The sequence below is a fragment of the Protopterus annectens genome, chromosome 6.part0, assembly GCF_019279795.1.
Source record: "Protopterus annectens isolate FY-2018-M chromosome 6.part0, PAN1.0, whole genome shotgun sequence".
NCBI classification, from domain to species: Eukaryota; Metazoa; Chordata; order Ceratodontiformes; family Protopteridae; genus Protopterus; species Protopterus annectens.
The window spans coordinates 570,082,080-570,102,822 of record NC_056737.1 but is presented as its reverse complement, the minus strand read 5'-3'; positions in this window follow the sequence as shown (position 1 = coordinate 570,102,822).

Genomic DNA, 20,743 nt, shown 5'->3' with positions numbered 1-20,743 from the left:
CATAGCAACATTCATCCACTGAGTATCACATGGATACTGTCCCCGTACATGCATATCAAATTGTACATGGTTGCTGTACACACACATGCCCCACATGGTGCTGTGGTTGCCGTATTCCACTGTGGCATGGGTACACATCTGCAGGGCCACACCTATCTGTACTGTGTATGATGCTGGTACATAGGTAGCCATTGTACCTGTGCCATGCACACATCTACACACGGGCAGGGTTACAATACCACATTCGTGGTGTACCTTCCACAACGGCTACGACTTTACATGGCACAGCATTATCATGCCATGATGTGTACCGGGCTCAGACAGTTTACATATGCGGCTGACAGACGGGTAACACATCTGTACACATCTGCATACCACATACACAGGGGTGTCTTCTGCTCTGACATGGACCATGTCCTCCACATTACTGATGCATGTAGTACTCATACATGGCAATCGCAGTGGGCAGTGTGAACGGACCACTCATGGATATGTGCACACATGCCACATTGCATGGGCTGGGCTTCTGTGTTACTTACACAGACACAACACACACCTTGCTGAGGAACATAGGTCCTGTGCACATCCCGCAGGGACACACAGTGGCACTGTTCATGTGATAGCTCCCTTGCTGTTTGAGTGACACGTAGTCATGGTACCACCACAGCAGCAGTACTGTGTAGACATGCAGTTGACACCCACCTCTGCTGTTCACTGGACACTACCATGGGGAGGTGACACTACTGTGTCCACTGCACATGTGTTTACACATGGACCTGCTGGACTTCATTGTTGCCCACATTGCACCTGCTACAGATCGTTTATCCATGGTTACTTGATGTTCCTTCCATTTCGGATGGCTATTATGCTACTACTCTGTCCCATATGTACAGGCCATACGTATCCTGTTATTGTACATACCAATAGGCCATAACTTCATTATGCATGATATGCCTGTGATACTGTGTATGATGTCTGTCATATCCACCATGACAGCTTTACATTACACATAGTTGACATAGTATCCCCTACTGCAAGGCATACGTGCACGTGGCGCACATTACGTATGACATCGACGGTATATGCCCATACACATGTGTGCTGTGACAGTATACATACATGTCCTATCCCCTGCTATGGCACTTCCTTGTTGGACATCCACTGCCAGCATCGGCGTGGTGTGGCATTGTTCTGTTATGCCCCCCTGTGGCAGCCCTTGTGTTATCCCGGCTGTGTACATGTTGTCCCACTGCTGTGCACACGGTGTCCACAGTCATTGGTATGCTCAGCAGGATAGCACTACATAACCACCTTTCACCACTCTCTGCATTATGTACAAGTATCCTTACTTACAAACACCGTTCACATACAGTGCAGCTTCGTCATACATCATCGTTACACACCGTACATATCGTGGGTTCTACATACCTTTATGTGTTTCCTTCCGTTTCGTTACGTGTCTCGCTATTGCGTTTTCTCAGTATATCCGTTTGTAGGTTGTAGTTCGGTATGAGCATACGGTTTGAATATCCCGGGAGTCATCCTTATATCCGTCGTTACCTGCAACATGTGGGTTCATCACACCAATGGCTGTTCCTCAGTGTGTACTTGTGCGCATATCACCTGTGCATCTACTCCATTCGTACATTACACGTCGTAACTAGGGCATGGTTGCATTCCTCACCTGGGCGTTGGTTATTTGCCCTACCTTCGTGGAGATGGTCTGTATTGTGTTATGTTATGTGTAAGTGCAGCTGCTATGTGTGGCGTCAGGTACATTTCACACTGGTGTTAGCCATGGATTGTGTGTGTTGGGTATGGTATTCTGTTCGACATGTGGGTGTCCCTGTCCTGATGGTGTCTGTTGATGGCGTTTTGCATTCGGATGTGTAACATAGCTGTTGTATTCCTTTAAACAATGGATGCAAGTATGCATCAGCTGTTGATAGTGTTTCCCACGCAAGATGTTGCGGTTATGCAGCTGTCATTGACTGCCTGTATGTTTGTGCTGCTATTACGGATTGTATCCCTTTGATATGTGCGATGGGGAATATCGGAGGTTGTAGGTGACGGATACGGGTTGTGGGCCTTGCATCTCTACATACACGGTATGCTTGTCTGTGTGCTCCATCCCTGCCTGGGAAGTTGGCAGTTACTTGTCTGTTGTTCTGGGAGTGTAGGTAGTGTTGTTGTCATGTGGTGTTGGTATCGCCTGCGTGTGTGCTTCCTGCATGTATTCCTCCGTCACATCGGTGGTATATCTGCGGTTGTTTATGCGACGACTATCCATTGTCATTCTGTCCCGGATATTTACAGTCATTGTGGTCCTGTACTTGGGACGGCCTGTTTGCTAGTGGTTGCCACCTCTTCAGGTGGCGATTGCTTGTTTGACACTTGTAGAACACACAGCGGTGTTTACGGGCCGATACGTGGCCATGATCAGTACCGGGGTAGCACATGCGTATTTCCGCGGTACATACCTATTGCTTTGTAACTTTGCAGATGTATCGTTTTGCAATTAGCATATCGGTGTCATACATACGGTCATGATTTGTACATACATCCTTTCCATTTCATGTGGGGTATATTCCTGTGGTACATTCTGGGACATTTTCACTTTGCATCGTTATACGTCACCACACGCCTAGCCAGGAAGGGGCTGTCAGTACTACTTTGGGAGTACTGGTGTACATACGCCTGAGGTTACTATACTGTATGCCTACACATGTTGTTCCACTCCACCTGTCACATGGCACCAACATACACATTTTACAGTGGCACACACATTACACTCGCACAGCGGAACACACGGCACCCTCACCGCACACATACACATACTGCGGCAGTCACAGGGACGGTTGCACACGGTACCTGCATGGCCCGCATCACCGGCGGCGGTGTCTACCTCCCCCCTCATATCATCGTAGTATTACCCGCGCATGTACTGTTACTGTACTGTGGCCTGGCGATCATCCCGAGTCGCAGTTATGCATTTCGGTATGTTGACCTTTCCATGGGTGGCGGTTTCCTGTTCTGTTAAACCTCCCGGATGCTCAGGTTGTCATTCACTATGTTTACTATGTACAGATATCGCGTGTTACTTCTCTGTCACCTTACATCCCTCTGATTCCCTGTCTTACCTGTTGTACTTATATGTATATGTGTACATATATTTCTATGTGTATAATTATATCTATCTCCATATCTGTATATGCACATATCTACATGTCTATATATATACACCTTGCGGCAAACGTGGCAGCATGCAGCAATGCCGTCTGCTGTAGGACCCACGTACGGTTCAGATGTTGGCGTTCCATGCTCCGCTGGCTGTTGGGTGTGCAGTTTTTGGGTGCTGCCTATGTTGGAGTCACACATGGGGCCACCCACACGGTACACTTTATGAGTGGCCATGTTTGTGTGCCGTCCATTTCACTGTGTGTGCAGGTAGGGAGGTGTCAGTCCATGGGGCCTATGCTGTCAGAGTATGTGCTATACGTTCCCTCTTTGCCAGGGCATAGGCATATTGGGTACGCCTCCGTCTGCCTACTGGGGCTGGCACAGTGTGTTCATGGTCCTGAACCCTCTGTGCCTGTACTGGCCTTGGTGGTTGTGGTGGGCTTTGTGGCCCTTCACCATTATGTCCCTGCAGCAGCTGCTTCCGCAGGATCATATAATGTAGCATGGCACATACTATGAATATGTGGGCACATGTGCCTGGAGAGTACTGCAAGGCTCCACCGGATGTATCCAAGCACCGGAACCGTGATTTCAGCATCCCAAACACATGCTCTATGATTATTCTGGTTTGTGCGTGTGCCTCATTATGGCGTTCTTGCATGTGTGTGTGTGCATTTCTGATGGGAGTCATCATCCATGGCTCCAGTGCATAGCCAGCATCCCCCACAAGGTGGCCTTGTGTGATGTCCCCCCTGGCGAATACCTGATACAGCTGTGAGGCATGCCAGATATGGGAGTCGTGGTAGCTTCCAGGGCTGCCAGCACACACATCCATGATAATGCCCTGCGCATTGCACACGACCTGGCAATTGATGGAGGGGAATCCCTTGCGGTTTATGTAGCGTCTACCCTACTCCCAGGTGGTGACTTGATTTGTATGTGCGTACAGTCTATCGCACCCAGTACCTCCGGGTATTGTGCCACACGGTGGAAGTGGCGCATATTGCTAGCCAACTCCTCCTGAGATCTGGGGAAGTATATATGCTCATTGGCATGTGGTAACATGGCATCCAGAAACTGGTGTAGTACCCTGGATGCTGATGCCTGTGAGATACCCATTATATCCCCAGTTGGCCTTTGAAAGGTACCTGTGGCCAGTATTCGCAAGCTTACACATACCTTTGTGTCCACTGGGATGGGCTCCCCTCTGTTGTTTCTTGTTCTCAGGCGTGGCCGGCACAGCTCCGCTATTTGCTGTAAAGTGTCCCTATCCACCCTGTAACGCTCTACTATCTCCAGGTCTTGTAGCCCCTGGTAGGTTACCCTTGGTCTGAACACTCTCCTTCTCCTCTGAGGCCTACGGTAGTTGTCGGCACCCTCCTCCACAACTCCGTCTGTCTCTAACACATGCTGGTGGATCACGGCCACGGCGGCACCCAACATGAACATTTTAAAAGTTCCCCGTGTGTTTACACCTAGAGTGTGGCATTTGGGAATACACGGCTGTGTGTTGTGTGCGTTCACACTCTATACTGTTGTGCTGTACACCCGGTGATGTCATAGGGTGTGTCTGTACGGCCGTATCTGTGGATTATCTTCCGTGTTTTACCGTTGGCACTGCAACGCTGTTGCCTTTGGTGTTGCATTACTCTTGCCTGCATTGGTTTACATTTCGACCTTACCTTGCTGTTTCTGCACGTTGCACCTACTATTTCCTGGCATGCATCCTGCAGAGCCCTGACATGTGTGGTTTCTGGGACATGGCATATCGTGCGTTTTGTGTGCCGCCGCCATTATGCTGCCTGTCTACTTGGCTCTGCTGTGTCAGGTCTTCACTCTTTGTAATCTGATACCTCCCCTACTTTCTTTGCATTCATATACCTCCCCTATCCCGTTTTGCAGGTTTCTGCTTGCAGAGTTGTCAGCTGCCGCCAATTGGCATTCATGGGTTGATTACTGTTGATTGCTCATTACTACTCCGATTACACTGCTTCCGCATTTCCTCATATTCACAGCATCACCTTCCTGTATCCGTTGTTGTTGACGGGGCGGGCATCACATGACTGGGTTACGGGAACGTAGTCATCCTCGTGCATATGCATCTCCACGCGCATTGTGTGCTCTCAGCTCAACTATTTCCCCACACGCCGGTCCTGCTGCTGTGCTGTGCAATGTACAGCCCATGTTTGCTGGGCTCCAATGTGCTTCCTCCTACAGTGGCACACCCCTCTGCGGTTGACATGTATTCCATCTGAGCCACTCCTCGGTGTATTACCGCTGCGCCGTTTGGTACAGCCTTACGCCGGCGGGGGTTTTGCTATTCAGTATCATCTGCCTCATTTGCATGGCATTGACTACTAATTCATAGTTACCGTGCCGAACAGTGCCGCGACTCCTTGGCAACCCTTGCACCGTGGATGTGGCTTTCCATGCATACCATGGTGTATTGTGGCTGTGAAGCTGATGTACATTACACTGCTCTTTTATGACATTGTCATATTATTTCGGTGTTTAGCACCTTCCGCGGACATGTCCTGGGGTTCTGCTGTGTGTTTCTGTGGACATACCATTTATGTCATTATTTACATGTTGTGCATGTTTTCTTTTGACATTCTCTGTGTCTTTCGCCATTGGCATGTGGCAACACTGTGATACCTGACGTTGATAGTGTTCCGTTACTCCTATGTCATGTTTGGGTAAATGTAAACCGTTTTTTTTTGGTTTGCATTGCCGTGCCCTTATGCTACACCTGCGCCACTTCGTGGATCACTATCTGCCTTCATTTGCATGGTGCAACACCGCACATGGGGTATTTAACATACCTACGCCGGTGACGGCGCAATTCCGGCGCACGCCGGTAGTGCACATGGAATTGGATCGTACCTGAATCGCTCGGCGGCCATATCTGGCGTTGTAACGCCTACGCTATGCGTCAGCCTGGCGCAAGGTTCATGAATCCCGGGGTAAGTTCATTCCACTCCAAGTTAATATTTTGCTTTATTCCAGACCTTCAGTAAATCATGCTGCTGAACAAAACAGTAGAGTATAAAGAAACTATTTTTTTAACATGATACATATAAATAAATTTTAAAACATTTTAAGATATTCACATATCTAGAGCATATGGGAGAAACATGTTATACTGAAGATGGTTTATTATATCTTATTCACTCTAATCTGCCAAACTCACCCAACAGCACAAAAACAACAATCACAACAGATTCACTCACCATTTTCTAAACATAAGGATCTCAACTAACTCCTCTTAGCTTCTCAGTTTTGTTCATAATTGAATTAACTATTAATTTTTTTCAAGCATCCCATCATGCCCAGTTGTTCCCTTCTGATAACATCCGCCCTCTCACTCTTCTGCCAAACTTCCTTCTTAACAATCCAAACTACACTCACTGCACCCCCACAATATACTAAGCTACTTATTTTCATCTGTGTCTACTTTAAGACATGTACAATACCTCAGTCACTACTTTGTATCAAGCAACATCTCACTTACAGAATTTTGTCTCTATTTATACTTCTAGACACAAAGCCTATCTACCTTAGGGTTACTATTCCATGACATATCTTCAAAGTTTCCTACATCAGTCTCATTATCTTCCTAAGAGGGAACATTGAATGCAGTCCTAGCCACCATGACACTGTTTCTAACTCACATTACAACACACAATCTGCTTTCCCCCTCTTTGCGGTAAATACCCATGTCCAAAAATAAATAGATCAACTCAGCATATTTATGTTTCTACACAACCCAAAACATTCTAGTTATAACTGAATTTTGACTCAAGCCAGATTCCCCAACCTGCCCCATCTTCCCTCAGCTTAAAAGTATATCATTAACAGCAGACATAGAAAAAATCAGGAGATGAAATGATGATTCTATACAAAGATTATTTCTATCTCACAATTATCTCCCATACAGATGCAACACAGAACACAGGGCCTAACTGGATACTTAATTTTCATCTCTCAGATATAAAAAAATATTATTAGCTGTTGCCTTTCTTATTCCTCACTCTTCATTATCCTGATTTAACACACTCATAACAAACATAGTTCACACCACACCAAAACACAATAATATTGTTATAAGACTTCAATCTTAAATTTGTCAGCCATTACTCCTCTGACATGTCTGAATTCCTAGCTGACCTTGGACTTCAGCAACTAATTTCAGAACCCACATGCCATAAATACAGATCTTTCAAACATTCCATACTTAAGCTTATTAGCCCCAACAATCCCTCCTCTGCTTATGATATAAATATCCTACCACCTGCTTTCAGTGACCACTGCCCAATTTCCTTCATTATTACTGAACCATCTTTCCAAGTATTCCCAGCCTAGACTTATTCAGACCACAGTCTAAGAACAACATTGACAAACTGAAATCCTTCCTCTCTTCTTTTGTCTGGTGTCCATTTCTCACAATAGAAGACCATAACTTTGATGACAGCAGCGTGTTCAAAACGATTCTTCAGCTGAAAGACAAATTATTCCCCTAATCAAAAGACAGTGTAAGCCCTTCAAATCCGAGTGGAATTCCTCTAAACTCAAGCAGTTTCTCAAATTCACAGATAAAAAATAAAACTTGGCTAAAATGGAAACATAACCCATCCTCTGAGAAAATAAGCATCCTTACCATGCTATATAACATGACCAAACAGTTCATATTCAGGCATAAAATGCACTCCCACAAAGCAAAGCAGAGCAACGGAGAACACTTCTGGAGAAAAGTTAACTTTCTTATAGGAAAATGCACAATCTCATACCAGCAATAGCTTAACCCTTCTAAAAGCTCCACACTCATAATTGTAAGACTCTGACTTTTTGACTAAATTTAGCAACCACTCCCACATTAAATTCCCCAACTACCTTCCCCTCCTCAATTTATTTCAAGTACATAAAGCTTATTAAACATCCCTTCTGATAACCTGCTCCTGGACTTGACAGTTTCAATCCTTGGTTTGCCTTCACAATAGAGACCCCTCTCATGCCCAGTCACACACATCTACAACTGCTGTCTCTCTCCCAAAGCACTAAGCCCTCACCCAAAAAGCCTTTGTCAAACCACTTCCTGAACAACCAGTACTAGAAACACTACCCGTTTTTATCACGTGTTAAAACTCTTAGGAGAAGCAGTTTGCTCTTGGTTATCAGTATAAGCCCAGTAATGCCATATTCTCTCTCAAACGCAATGTGGACTTCAGGCATTATGCATTACCATAGCAGCAAACTGGACCCTAACTGATGACATTCTGCAGAGTTCAGCCAAAAACAGACCTACTGTGCACTTTTCATGACATCGCTAATGCCTTTGACCTCTCTGTTACTTGACAAACTCTCCAAACTAGAAATTAGTTATCAGTATCATAGTTTAATGACTTTCTAATACATAGACATTTAAATGTTAAACTTGATTCAACCCTGTATGATAAATTTCCCCTGTCTTCTGGAGTCACTAAATTTCTCTATAATTATTTTACAAAGTCCTTTATGACCTCCCTCATCTTCCCTTTGTTTTATATGTGAATGACATGATCTACTACAGAACTAGCTCAGACTAGTTTGATATCCAATCCCAATTTAAATCAGATTTCAGTTTAACTGGCTAATGCCTCACAGCCTACATCTTAACCCCTCCAGTACCATGCTGTTCGGTACACATTACCACCTTTCCATTTCCTTCAATACCTTCCATATCATTGATCTAAATATCTCCCAAATTGAGGCTACCCACTTATTCAAATACCACAGGACCTGATTTGACTAAATATCAATTCCCAGCTACACATTGAAAAAAAAACAGAAATAAGGTAAGCTCCGTACTTTTCTTGATTAACCAAATCTTTTTGTACTTATTAAGCCAGCAAATATGGTCATTCGTAAGGGGATCATTCTATCTTAGCTTAAATACAGAATCCCAAACATTATCTTAGGCTCAAAAAAGAAACCTGATATACTACAAGTTTCTTCAACAGAATTTGCCACATCACTAAACTCCCACTTTCAGGAGCACCACTGCCTCGTGTTCTCTGAAGCAAAGTGGCTCTCCATAAAACAAAGCTCAATCCAAGTGCTAGGATTACAACTCCTTAGTCCCTTGCATTGTGAAAAAATCTAGCAAAAAAAGAAACCCTATAACCTGAAAGGATACTCAAAAGCAGGTCTGTCAATCTCATCACCCACTACCAAACTTTGAAGAACCAAATACCCCTTTTCAGCAATAGCCCTCTCATTCTGTCAATCTCTTCCTTTTCATCTAAAAGAAGTGTCCTCCATTCCCAACTTCAGAATTTGGCTAAACCAATGCCTTTTCAAAGAAACACAGTCTTTAAGCTTTGTGAGTTAAAAAATGAACATTACACACTGTCTCAAAACATGCCAATTCCTTACTTGTTATGGCTTTTGTGTTGGTGAGAGAAAACTCTCTAGCTTTACAATTATACTCCCAACAGCAAAGCCCTTCCATTTAAAAGCATATCATTATAAGTTTCACCAGTAGGAATACATTTCCTTTCAAAAGGTAAATGGGAATGGGTATTTTTTTATTTTTTTTGTGGTTTCTTTTGATTTTGATCTTCTTTGTTGCCCCAGAAGTTCTTCCAGGTCAATAACACTCACTCTAGATAACAAATATATATTACTCACATTGACACTGCAGTGGGGAACATATGAAAATTTGTCATTTTAGCTTGCTATTCGCATGAGGAAATTGGGACATTATCAAAAAAGTTAAATGACGTATATTTTAAGAAAATATGTGTAAACAAAAGCAGAGTAACATCTTATTAGTACTCATGAGGACATGCTGAACTATTGTACAAACAAGATTTTTACATTTTTGAAAAAAAATGTGCAAAACTGATTATTATTATTTTATTGTCATTAAGATCAACATAAAATCTTGGCTAATTATGTAAGCTGTCTTACCATGTCATCTGTTAGCTAATTATATACAGTGGTTTTCCTTGCCATTTTAGCTAGTTATGGGGACTGTCTTACCCTGTGATTAGATGAATTAGCATTATTAATTTTGTAAACAAGAACAAAGTATTCACACCAATAAAGCAAGTCTCAAGATGCAAGAAATAATCACTTTAATTTAATAAAAATAAAAATCTGGTTAATGCTTTTGTTTTACAACACCTTTTAATAAAGAATTCATCGGATTCTGATGAAGCCTTTATGAAAGGTGATATACAGAGATGTCAGGCTGGAAAATGGGCAGTAAAGCAGAAGATTTTTTTATTGGAAAAGAGACAAATTTAATTTTAAAATTCTTTGGTTGAATTCTAGTACTTCTTTTTATGTTTTACTTTCAGTGGAATTGGCAGGAATATCATTTTTTGAGTTAAATATATATATTTTTAAATGGAGCAGACAATATATTTGAAAGTTCCTTTTGGAGGAAACCTTCTTTCATCAATATCTATGTTCACTACAGTAACCAAAATCCTGTTATTATGAAATTCAGCTTCTCTAGAGGTCAGCATATAAGATTATTAAGTATTTGTTCCAGTTATGAAACTTTTTGAAAATAAGTAGAGTTCCTTAATGATTTTTGTAGATATAGGATATGACCATAAAAAGCTGACAGATATTCCACAAGAAGTGGTTTCTAACAGAAAGCTTATTTTAATGTATGGTATTAAAACCAGCAGGTCCACCATAGGTGTTCACATGCTAGTAGCTCGTGGCACATCTGCTTGTTGTCACGTGATCTCCAATTTCTCCAAAGCCTTTCTAACACTCAGTCCTACATGCTACATATCCCTACCAGAACCTAAGCCTAAAACTCCTGCCTGTTTTCCAGCCTGAAATTCTCAGCTGCTAACCCTAAAGTTCTGATCACTGACTAAACTTAAAACTACAACCTTTCTTCTTTAAACATAAATTCTCTGATTGTTCCCTGTCTCTATGATTCCCTTCCTTCTCCCTAATCCTAAATGCCCTCCTGCTTCTTATCCTAAATCTTCTACTCTTTCCCCTTAGCTGCTTCCTGAATTAATATTCAAGTTTGAGCATGAGCAGAGCTGTGTCCCCAGAGCTGTGTGTAGCATTCTACCCAGCTACAGGATGGTCATGTCCCTGACTTCAAACCAGTGAGTTTTGAGTACCTGGTGCTCTAGCTTGTTTTAGAATGAATGCCAGCAGTAGCATTAACATCAGTTTTAGAAACACCTTTGTAAACAGCTTTTACAGTACTGATGAGGTAGTATAAAATTGATTATTAATAATAATTTGAAGATTTTAACAGGTAACCAAGATTTGATTATATCCTTGCAGAATAGGCCATATGTTATAGTTATGAGCCAGATTAATTTAAAAAGTTTGTTAGAACATGACAATGATAACATCATTATACCATCCAGTAATTAGCCAGTAGGTACTTTTCAGTGTGGACATTGCAGCTGGTGTTGTTTTATTGCTACAGATCCTTTTTTAAATCTTTCCTATATTAACTTTACATTTGGCATATCCAGACATTAGTGGTTTTAACTGCCATGGAGTGGTATACAGGGTAACTATATGAAATGTTGGGACCCGTTAGAGTGAGTCACAAACAACAGAGACTAAATGGCTAAAAAAATGGAATTGCAGCCAAGTCTGAGATTTCCTGGAAAATTCCCTTTTCTCTGAGGTATGACAATCTCATAAGTTCATAGGTAGGTACTAGGTTAATGGCTCTAAGGCCTATGTAAGCCTAGCCAAAAAGGTACCCTGCCTTTTACCACCAAAAAAAATTATTTTCCTGTGCCCCTATCAAGCAGAACCACAGAGGTGATCCCCGGGGTGAATTTCCTATCTCCCATCCAATCATCAAGATTTTTCTTGAAGAGTGCTAATGAGGAGCTTTGCTTGATATAGATAGGTAGTTTGTTCCAGAGTATGGGAAGTCTCTGGGACAGTAATCTATCCCTCCAGCATGTTCTGTTTATTGTCGTGACAAGGTTTAGGTCCCTAGAGCATGTAGCTTGGAGTTATTGGGATTTCTTTAAGTGGAGCATGTCCAACAGCTCTGGGTTTGACATAGCTTTGTATGTTAGGCAGAGAGTGCCTCTGATTAAGCGATATGTGATGGAGTAAAGCTGGAGTTTTTTGAGACAGTCTGCATAGGGCATCTGTTTGAGGCCGGTAATCCTCTTTGTGAGGTATTTCTGCGGCCTTTCCAGTTGTCATAGATGTCTTGTGAGGTACATATCAAAAGGGGCACTATATTCTATAATGGATCTAATGAGTGACGAGTAGAGGGGAACAATGACCTCTTTTTTCCTGGATGAGAAACCTTTTTGTGATGAGGTGTGCCACGTAGAAGTATTTCCTGACTACTGTGGTGATGTGATTATCAAAGGAGAGACTACTGTCCACCTGTGTCTCAAGATCTCTTATCACACTTTCGGTGTTAAGTAGACTACCGCCTATGTGGTAGTTCACGGGTATAGAGTTTTTTCCAAAAAGGATGACAATGCACTTTTTGGCATTGAGGTTGAGGCCATGGCTTTGACACCAGGCATCTGTCTCAGTGAGGCCCTTTTTTAGGATGTACACATTGTTAGGAGTTTCAATTATGGCTCCTAGTTTCCAGTTATCTGTGAACTTCGTTAGCCAAAGACCTATTGTGCTAGCCTGTACTTCAGAGAAATAGATACCAAACAGGAGAGGACCCAGGACTGACCCCTGTGGTAATTCACTTGTCATTGGTCTGAAGTCGGATTTGGAGTCTGCTACTTTTACAGTGTGGATTCTGTCACTGAGCCAGTTGGCAACCCATCTTGTGATAGGGATTTATATCTAGTTTAGTGAGTTTATCTATAATTCCAGAGTGGGGGATGGTGTCAAAAGCCTTGCTGAGATCTAGATAGGCTGTGTGAACTACCTTACCCTCATCTACGGCTTTGGTGACCACTTCAAAGAAGTCTATCAGGTTTAGGAGACATGATCTGCCTTCTACAAACCCAAACTGGGTGGAGTCCAGAGTTTGGAGATTACCAATGTCATTGTTTATAAGTTCCATGATGATACATTTCATAGCCTTGCAGACCAGGTTCATCAGGCTAATGGGGCAGTACTTCCCGGGGTCCGTGGTGGCTCCCCCTTTGTGGCATGGGATAACCATCACTGTGCACTGTTCAGTGGGCACAAAGCCTGAGGTGAGGCTATGGTTGAACATGGTGCTTAGGTGGGGTGCCAGTTCATTCTGTAGTTCATGTAGAACGCAGCCTGGGATGTTGTCAGGTTCCATGGATGCTGTGTTCTTGGCTTTGGAGAGTGTGGTTTTTACCTGTGCAGCCATGATTACAGGAACTTTGCATTCTTTCGGTATAGAGATGGGCCCTTTAGGGGGTGAGAGGGGGGGGGGGTAAAGTTATCACTGAACCTATCTTCCAGGATGTTGGCAATATCAGTTGGTTCTGTATATTTAGTGCCATTGTGCTGTAACTTAGAGCAGATCTCAGTGTTACCATTGAGATTCTTGATGTAGCTATAGAATGCTTTGTGGTTATCTTTAGAATCAGTGGTGATTTTGTTTTTGTAACTAGCTTTGGAGGATCTTATGAGGGATCTCAGCTTCTTACTGAGGCTGACCAGGGAGTTCCTCCAATCATGGGATTTTACTTTTTTTTGCAACAGTTTATTTCTTCTGTTGTACAGTTTGTTTATGGCAGGGGACCACCAGATTGGCTTCCTTTTTCTGGAGGATAGCATCTTGGTTCTGTTAGAGATTGCATGATCCATGCACTTGTGTAAATGCTTATAAAGTGCATTTTTGTAAGACTCAGCAGTGGTACCTCTATTGTCCATCTGCTTGGGTGTCGTGAAGTTTGCCACTTCTGTCTTAAGAAGCGTGAAGTTGGCTTTGGAGAAATTTTTTACCATGGTTTCCCTAATTGGGGGTGGGGGGCAGGATGTGGATGTCTAGGGTGATTAGCTTGTGGTTCGATCTGACCAACGAGGAATTGGCCTCTGGTGTGGAACACTGGTTGCCTATGTTGGTAATGACTAGGTCTAGGATATTGCTGCTCCTGGTGGGGGTCTGGATAAGTTGATCCAAGGTGTTAGAATTTATGAATTCCAGAAAACGTTGAGAAAAAGAGTTGATACATGAGTAGTTTTCCCAGTTAATGGTGGGGTAGTTGAATCTCACAGTTGGAATACACATACGTTTGGTATATATATATATATATATATATATATATATATATATATATATATATATATATATATATATACATATATGGGTCTACTTCACATAATCAAACATCCAAATGTTCGACTTTCATATGGCCAAGACCATATGATCGAACATTTGAATGTTCGACAATGTGAAAAAAAATAAACAAAAAAAAAAAACTAAACAGTGCTAGCAGGGAGGCAAGCCCTCTGCAGCCCCCCCCCCGCTATTTAAATATACCAACTCCGAGATCGCACTACATTATGGTAAAGGGAAATCTTCCCATTCCGCGCTCTATGTAGATCCTCATTCAGACCGTTCAAAGTTTTAAAAGTTCAATCATATGGTCTCGGCCATTTCAAAGTCGAGCTTTTAAAAGTTCGACCATCTGAAGGGGACCCATATATATATATATATATATATTTAAATAACTGGCAACTTGCGAGACTAAGAAGATAAGCTATAATAAAATAACTTAAAACACCTTGACCACGAGAAACAAACCTCAAATTATAAAACAAAAAAATAAAACACGTAGGATGAACTAGTGTTTTAGCGCTTTTATCTTTTATTGATGGATAAGACTTCTTCATTAACAAATGCATAAATGCAGTGTAATCAGTTGTACACACTTGATATTCTGTAATTAAAAAAATACTAACCTGTCATAAAGAGATAGAATGTCAAAGGGCCAATCATAAGACTCAGCAATAAAATAACCCAGCCTATAAAAAATGTTGTGATTACCAAGAGATGTCAGCATTAAAAGGTACATTACCATTGTGACTTAATTAACTAATCAAATTAAATTAAATTAAATAAATAAATAAAGGACAATAATAATTTAAGATATTCAGAAATAACAGCATAGGGGAATCATTGAAACCAAAGTAAGTACTAGGGCTGAAATCCAATATTTAAACTGCCAAAGCAACCCAGGAAATCTCTAAAAGTCCACAACTCTGTGTGTCATTCATCTAGCAAAACCCCTGTTCCCCTAGAGTAGTATTGCAACCAAACAAAACAAAAACACTCTCCCCGGGATTCATGAAGCTCGGCGCAAGGCCGGTGTAAGGCCTGCACCGGCGGTGCAGTGAATAGTCGGCGTAGTAGCGCCATATGCATAGTAATGAGAGCGCGCCACAACCACAGACACGTGCGTAGTGTACGTGAGCGAGCCCAAGTAGGATGCGTCCGGAGGCGTGGCTAAGCCGGCAGGCAATGAGCAACCTAATGTGCTGACTGCCACGGTCCACCCATAATAGTAATGGCAGCAGCCAGGGCCCGTGCAGAATGAAACGCACGTAGAGTATGCAACATAGTACCCGTCCCAACAAAACAGAGAAGCAAATACAACCCACGAAGCCCTAAGTGTACCCGTCCAAGGAACAAAGGATACGCGTAACACCGTGTTTGTCCCGCAAAGCACCGTCAGCGGGCATACCCAGAGTAGGTGTACCGCAGCATGTCAGCGCGCCGCACCAACATAGGAGTAGCGACTAAGGTTACCACCTGTCCCACTTTGCGAGGGGCAGTCCCTCCATGGGCAGTTGTGTCCCGATAAAAAATATTAAAAACGGCAAATGTGCTAAGATTGTAGGACATAATGATATCCCGTATTTAATGTAATGGTTGCATGAAATGGTTATTTCCGTAACTGAAATACCTAAATGTCACAAGAAACAGAATAAGCAACTAAACTGCTACAACAATAAGCTTTTATTTAGGCAAACAAGTGAAGTTATATGCTATATAGTGACCGTGGGTATGTGTCGGCCTATAAAATCTGATGTGAGTCCCGAAAATATCCCACCTTGGCCACTGGAAAAGGTGGCAACCCCAGTAGCGACATGGGCATGGTCACCAGGGTTACCAGCTGTCCCACTTTGCTATGGACAGTCCCTCATTGGACAGTTGTGTCCCGGCAAAACTCGAAAGAATGGCAAATGACCTGAGATTTCCTGCCAAAAATATTCCCGCAATATACCTGTAATAGTAGCATAAAACATATATTTTGTATATGAAACACATACATGGCATAAGAAACTGAATAAGGAACCCAAATGCTAACAGAATAAGCGTATATTATGGCAAACAAGTGAAGTTCTGTCAACTCCACTTGCTGTGGGTATGTGTTGTCCTGCAAAATCCGATGTTTCCACAAAAGATGTCCCACTATGGGCATTGGAAAAGGTGTCAACCATAATGGTCACAAGCAGTAGTGAGAGTACACAGCCGTGTAGCTGTGTCGACATAACAACAGGAAGGAACCAAGATACCCAAACACAGGCAAACATGTGCATAGCAACATGTCCCACACCCAGCAACGTGTTTGTCGCATACACAGGACGGCGTATGTCTAAGTGTAATATCCAGAAGCAGAACCCATGCTTGCAGATGTAAGACACAATAGCCCCATTGTAGCATGTAAGTCCCACCCATGTACGCCTGTGCACCCAAACCAGCTAGCATCCTTGTGCAGCTACACACCTACACACAATGGGCATACCTGAAATGTGGTAAGAAGTATTGTGTTAGGCAGTGCCACGCAGGCAAATATGTACCCCACATGTCACCAACCCACCTCAGGTACAGATATGGAAATGGCTGCATGTGAATGTGTCTGCAGAATGTGTACATCCCGCATGTGGTATGTACCGTCCAAACCATATAGGTTTGCACACGCCACGGTGCACATAACTGTACACATGTGGACAAGTCGGGTTGTTGAACCACCGCATCGATGATTAGCTATGCAGAGAAGTCAAACACATATAGCGGAACATGTGCCTACCAAACAGGACGTCCTAACAGGGTGCCACAGACACAGAAGGGGAAGGTGGGACATCACATGTGGAGAGTAGCGCGGACGGCCAAATACACACGGTCAAGGTAAAGGACGGAACAACATGCATATGGCGGATGGATGTTGTTAGAAAATATATATAGAAACACATATGAAGTGCCAGTTTAGAAGCAAAATACTATATAATGCATTGAATTGTACCGTACAATATGGCAGTAGAAATGATCATGCATGTAATTGGTGAAGCGTAGCTGCAGTGTGATCGAACTCTGACCCTGGCAGTAACCAGTACAGCAGGCCCATGTCTCTCAGCATTAATTATCTGCTGGGTTACAGAAAAATAAATGTATGTACATGCATAACATCCTCCCTTCCCCTGAGGAGGATGGCCTTGTGAGCTCTATCGAAGATAGAGTACAACTCCTTACCAGAGAGACAAAGGAACGTATTAAGAAATGAACTGAGTATTGTATCGGAACAGTCCAGGGTCCTTGAAACACCTACAATCACAGAAGGACACTGTAATTGACCAGGTGCCTTGCAAGGCTGTGTTATTCTCATGGGAAAACATTTTAAAAGCATGACCGCAGCACCCACGTATGTATAGAACATTGCGGACCATGGTGATGGAAATGCCCCGTGACCGACCACGTCAGTAAGGTGGGCAAAAGCTGATTGTAAACACTATATAAAGAAATTGCTTACTGTATAGAGTCAGACAAAACTCTCATACTTGGACTGTATATTATTTTGCCTACCTGTGTACACTACTAAAGCGTTGTGAACCCGAGCTTCCTGTGTTATTGACTGTCACTTAGAAAAGCCTACTGATTACTACAGTCTGGTTTCAACAACTTATTTGACATTGTGGTCTTTCTTAGCCGGAATTCCTTGGTAAGCTACAGGTCAGAGTGCATGGGTGGTTAGACATCTGCGAGGAGAATTTGCCTAAATGGTTCTTCTGGAGTGAAAAGACCTCCGACTGAATTGTTGTGTGTAAAGAGGCTGTCCACTGTCTGATCTGTGGCTGAAAAGCGGAAAACTGGATCCCAAGAAGAAAACGTGCAGTCATAAACAGGAGGCTCAGGTAAGGAGGGTTTGCCTCTTTGTCTCTATTGTAGATCAGGGACCAGACTACATTGTGTTTCTGTTAACAGTTGTGATAGCAGGTCGAAGACCAATCCAAGTAGTTTTAAATCTGGACACAGATCAGGGGAACACAGAGTAGAGTAAATAGTCATTGTAGACACTACAGTGGATACAGGGAAGGAGATACCACGTGGTACGAGAGAAGGGTTACGTAACAGTCGTGTAGAGCATATGGGAGATTAGTGCACAAACAGATCATGTGATCCGCGTTTGACGGGTGACGTGGAGTATATGCAATTGCAGAGGGCACATAATGTGAGATATTCTGCAAAATGGGGTAATAAATATGACATTGATGATATATTAGACAAAATATCGTTACTGAAACATTGGAATCACTGAAAATGTGATGCAGATGTTCTAGGGTAACCACCTGTCCCACTTTGTGAGGGACAGTCCTCTTTGGCCAGTTGTGTCCTGCAAACAAACTGAACAAATGGCAAATGTCCTGATATCTTAGGACAAAGATTTCTCAGCTATCTTCTTAAATGGTAGCATAAAACAGTAATTTCGTATCTGAAACACCAAAATATCATAATAAACAGAATAAGCAACTCAAATGCTACAAGAATAGGTTGCTCTCCTGGCAAAAAGTGAATTGCTGTCCTTTGTACTGGCCGCGGGTATGTTTTGCCCTGCCAAATTACACGTTCCTAACACTAATGTCCCACCTTGTGCATTTGAAAAGGTGGCAACCCTAAGATGTGCAGGCGGAAAAACAGCGACAATTGGGTATCCGTCAAGCACATAGGTGGATTGAGGTAGTGAACCGAAGGGAACAGAACACTAGAAATGCGAAAGCATCATACGTACACAAAGAAGATAATAATACAGTAGTAGCGACAGCCCCCCCCCCCCCCCCCCCCCCCCCCCACCACCTCCCGGATATGAAGCGGGGGGGCAGGCTAGTCCCCCCACGTTATCCTGTGGCAACAGAGGTATCACAACGACCAAATGTAAGAGAAGCTATTGAAACCACATCCCGAACTCGTAACATACCTAGGGACACTCAAGTAAGAAGACAGTCACTAGAACAGAGTGAGGATATCTGTCAATTAATTGAAGTACCGAACCCTCATGCAGGACAGGAAGGCCAGGACCCAACTCCCTTAGTGTATAGACCGTGGACACCAGAAGATATCTGTAAAGTCACAGAGGGAATTCCCCATCTACAAAGTAATCACTATTCACCATGCAATATCCTGTATCTTCTGATAGAAAAGCAAAGGGGAATGGCGGATGGTACAGGATTTACAAGCTGTAAATCATGTAATAATACCTAGGGTACCGATGGTGCCAGACCCACACACTATATTGAATGCTATGAACCCGCCACAGAAGTATCTTACCGTGGTACATATAAGCTATGCTTCCTCTCAATACCTATACATCCAGATAGTCCGTATTGTTTTGCATGTACATTCAGGGTAACAGATACAGCCATACCCGGCTATCGCAGGGATACTGTGAAAATACAACGATAATCGCACAGGAGATGGCTTGCAACATTACCGTGTTTACTCCACCCGGGGCCAGTCAAGTTCTGCTTTATGTGGATGATATTCTGCTTGCGGCCCCTACCCAGCAGCAATGTAGGGAAGATGCAATAGCATTATTGAAATATTCAGCAGAACAGGGACATAAATTAAGCAAGCATAAATTGCAACTACAGAGAATACAGGTCAAGTACCGGGATATGTGGTATCCAAGGAGGGTAGAACATTACATGACGATAGGAAGGCAGCAATTTCACAAGCACCCAAGCCAACTACCAAGAAGGGAATGATGTCCTTCCTGGGCCGACTAACATTTGTCAAAGCTGGTTAACAAACAATGCTTTGGAATCTGCTCTATTGTCTGCTTTAATCTTTAATACACCTATGGCAGCACAACATATACTACACTGGATTCCAGTAGCAGAAACAGCTTTCTGCAGACTAAAGCGATTGATAGCTTCAACATCTGTATTAGGTCTCGAATAATCATGACAGATGTTGTCGGACTGTAGAATGTAAGCAGGGATATATGGCGTCAGTCTTGATGCAACAGCATGGAAGTAAGCAACGCCCATAGCTTACTACTCATCGCAGTTGGACACTGTGGCATGGTCAGTGCCACATTGTGTACAGGCAGTTGTTGCAGCACCCATGGCAGTACAGGCCCGGCCTTAATGTTATGATTCCACCCTCTCACTGTGAGAGTGTCTCATGCAGTTTTTTTCGGGGTTCCATTTCTGCTTTTTCCCAAGAGAAAAATTAAGGCCCCCCTTCCCCCTTTTTAAAAAACCCGGGGTGCTTAGAAACCAAAACTGGTTTTCTTGTTTGGGGCCAAAAAAAACCCCCCTGGAAAGGGGGGGCCCAAAATCTTTCATTTTTTTGGTGATTTGGAAAACCCTTGTACAACATTTTTTAAACCTA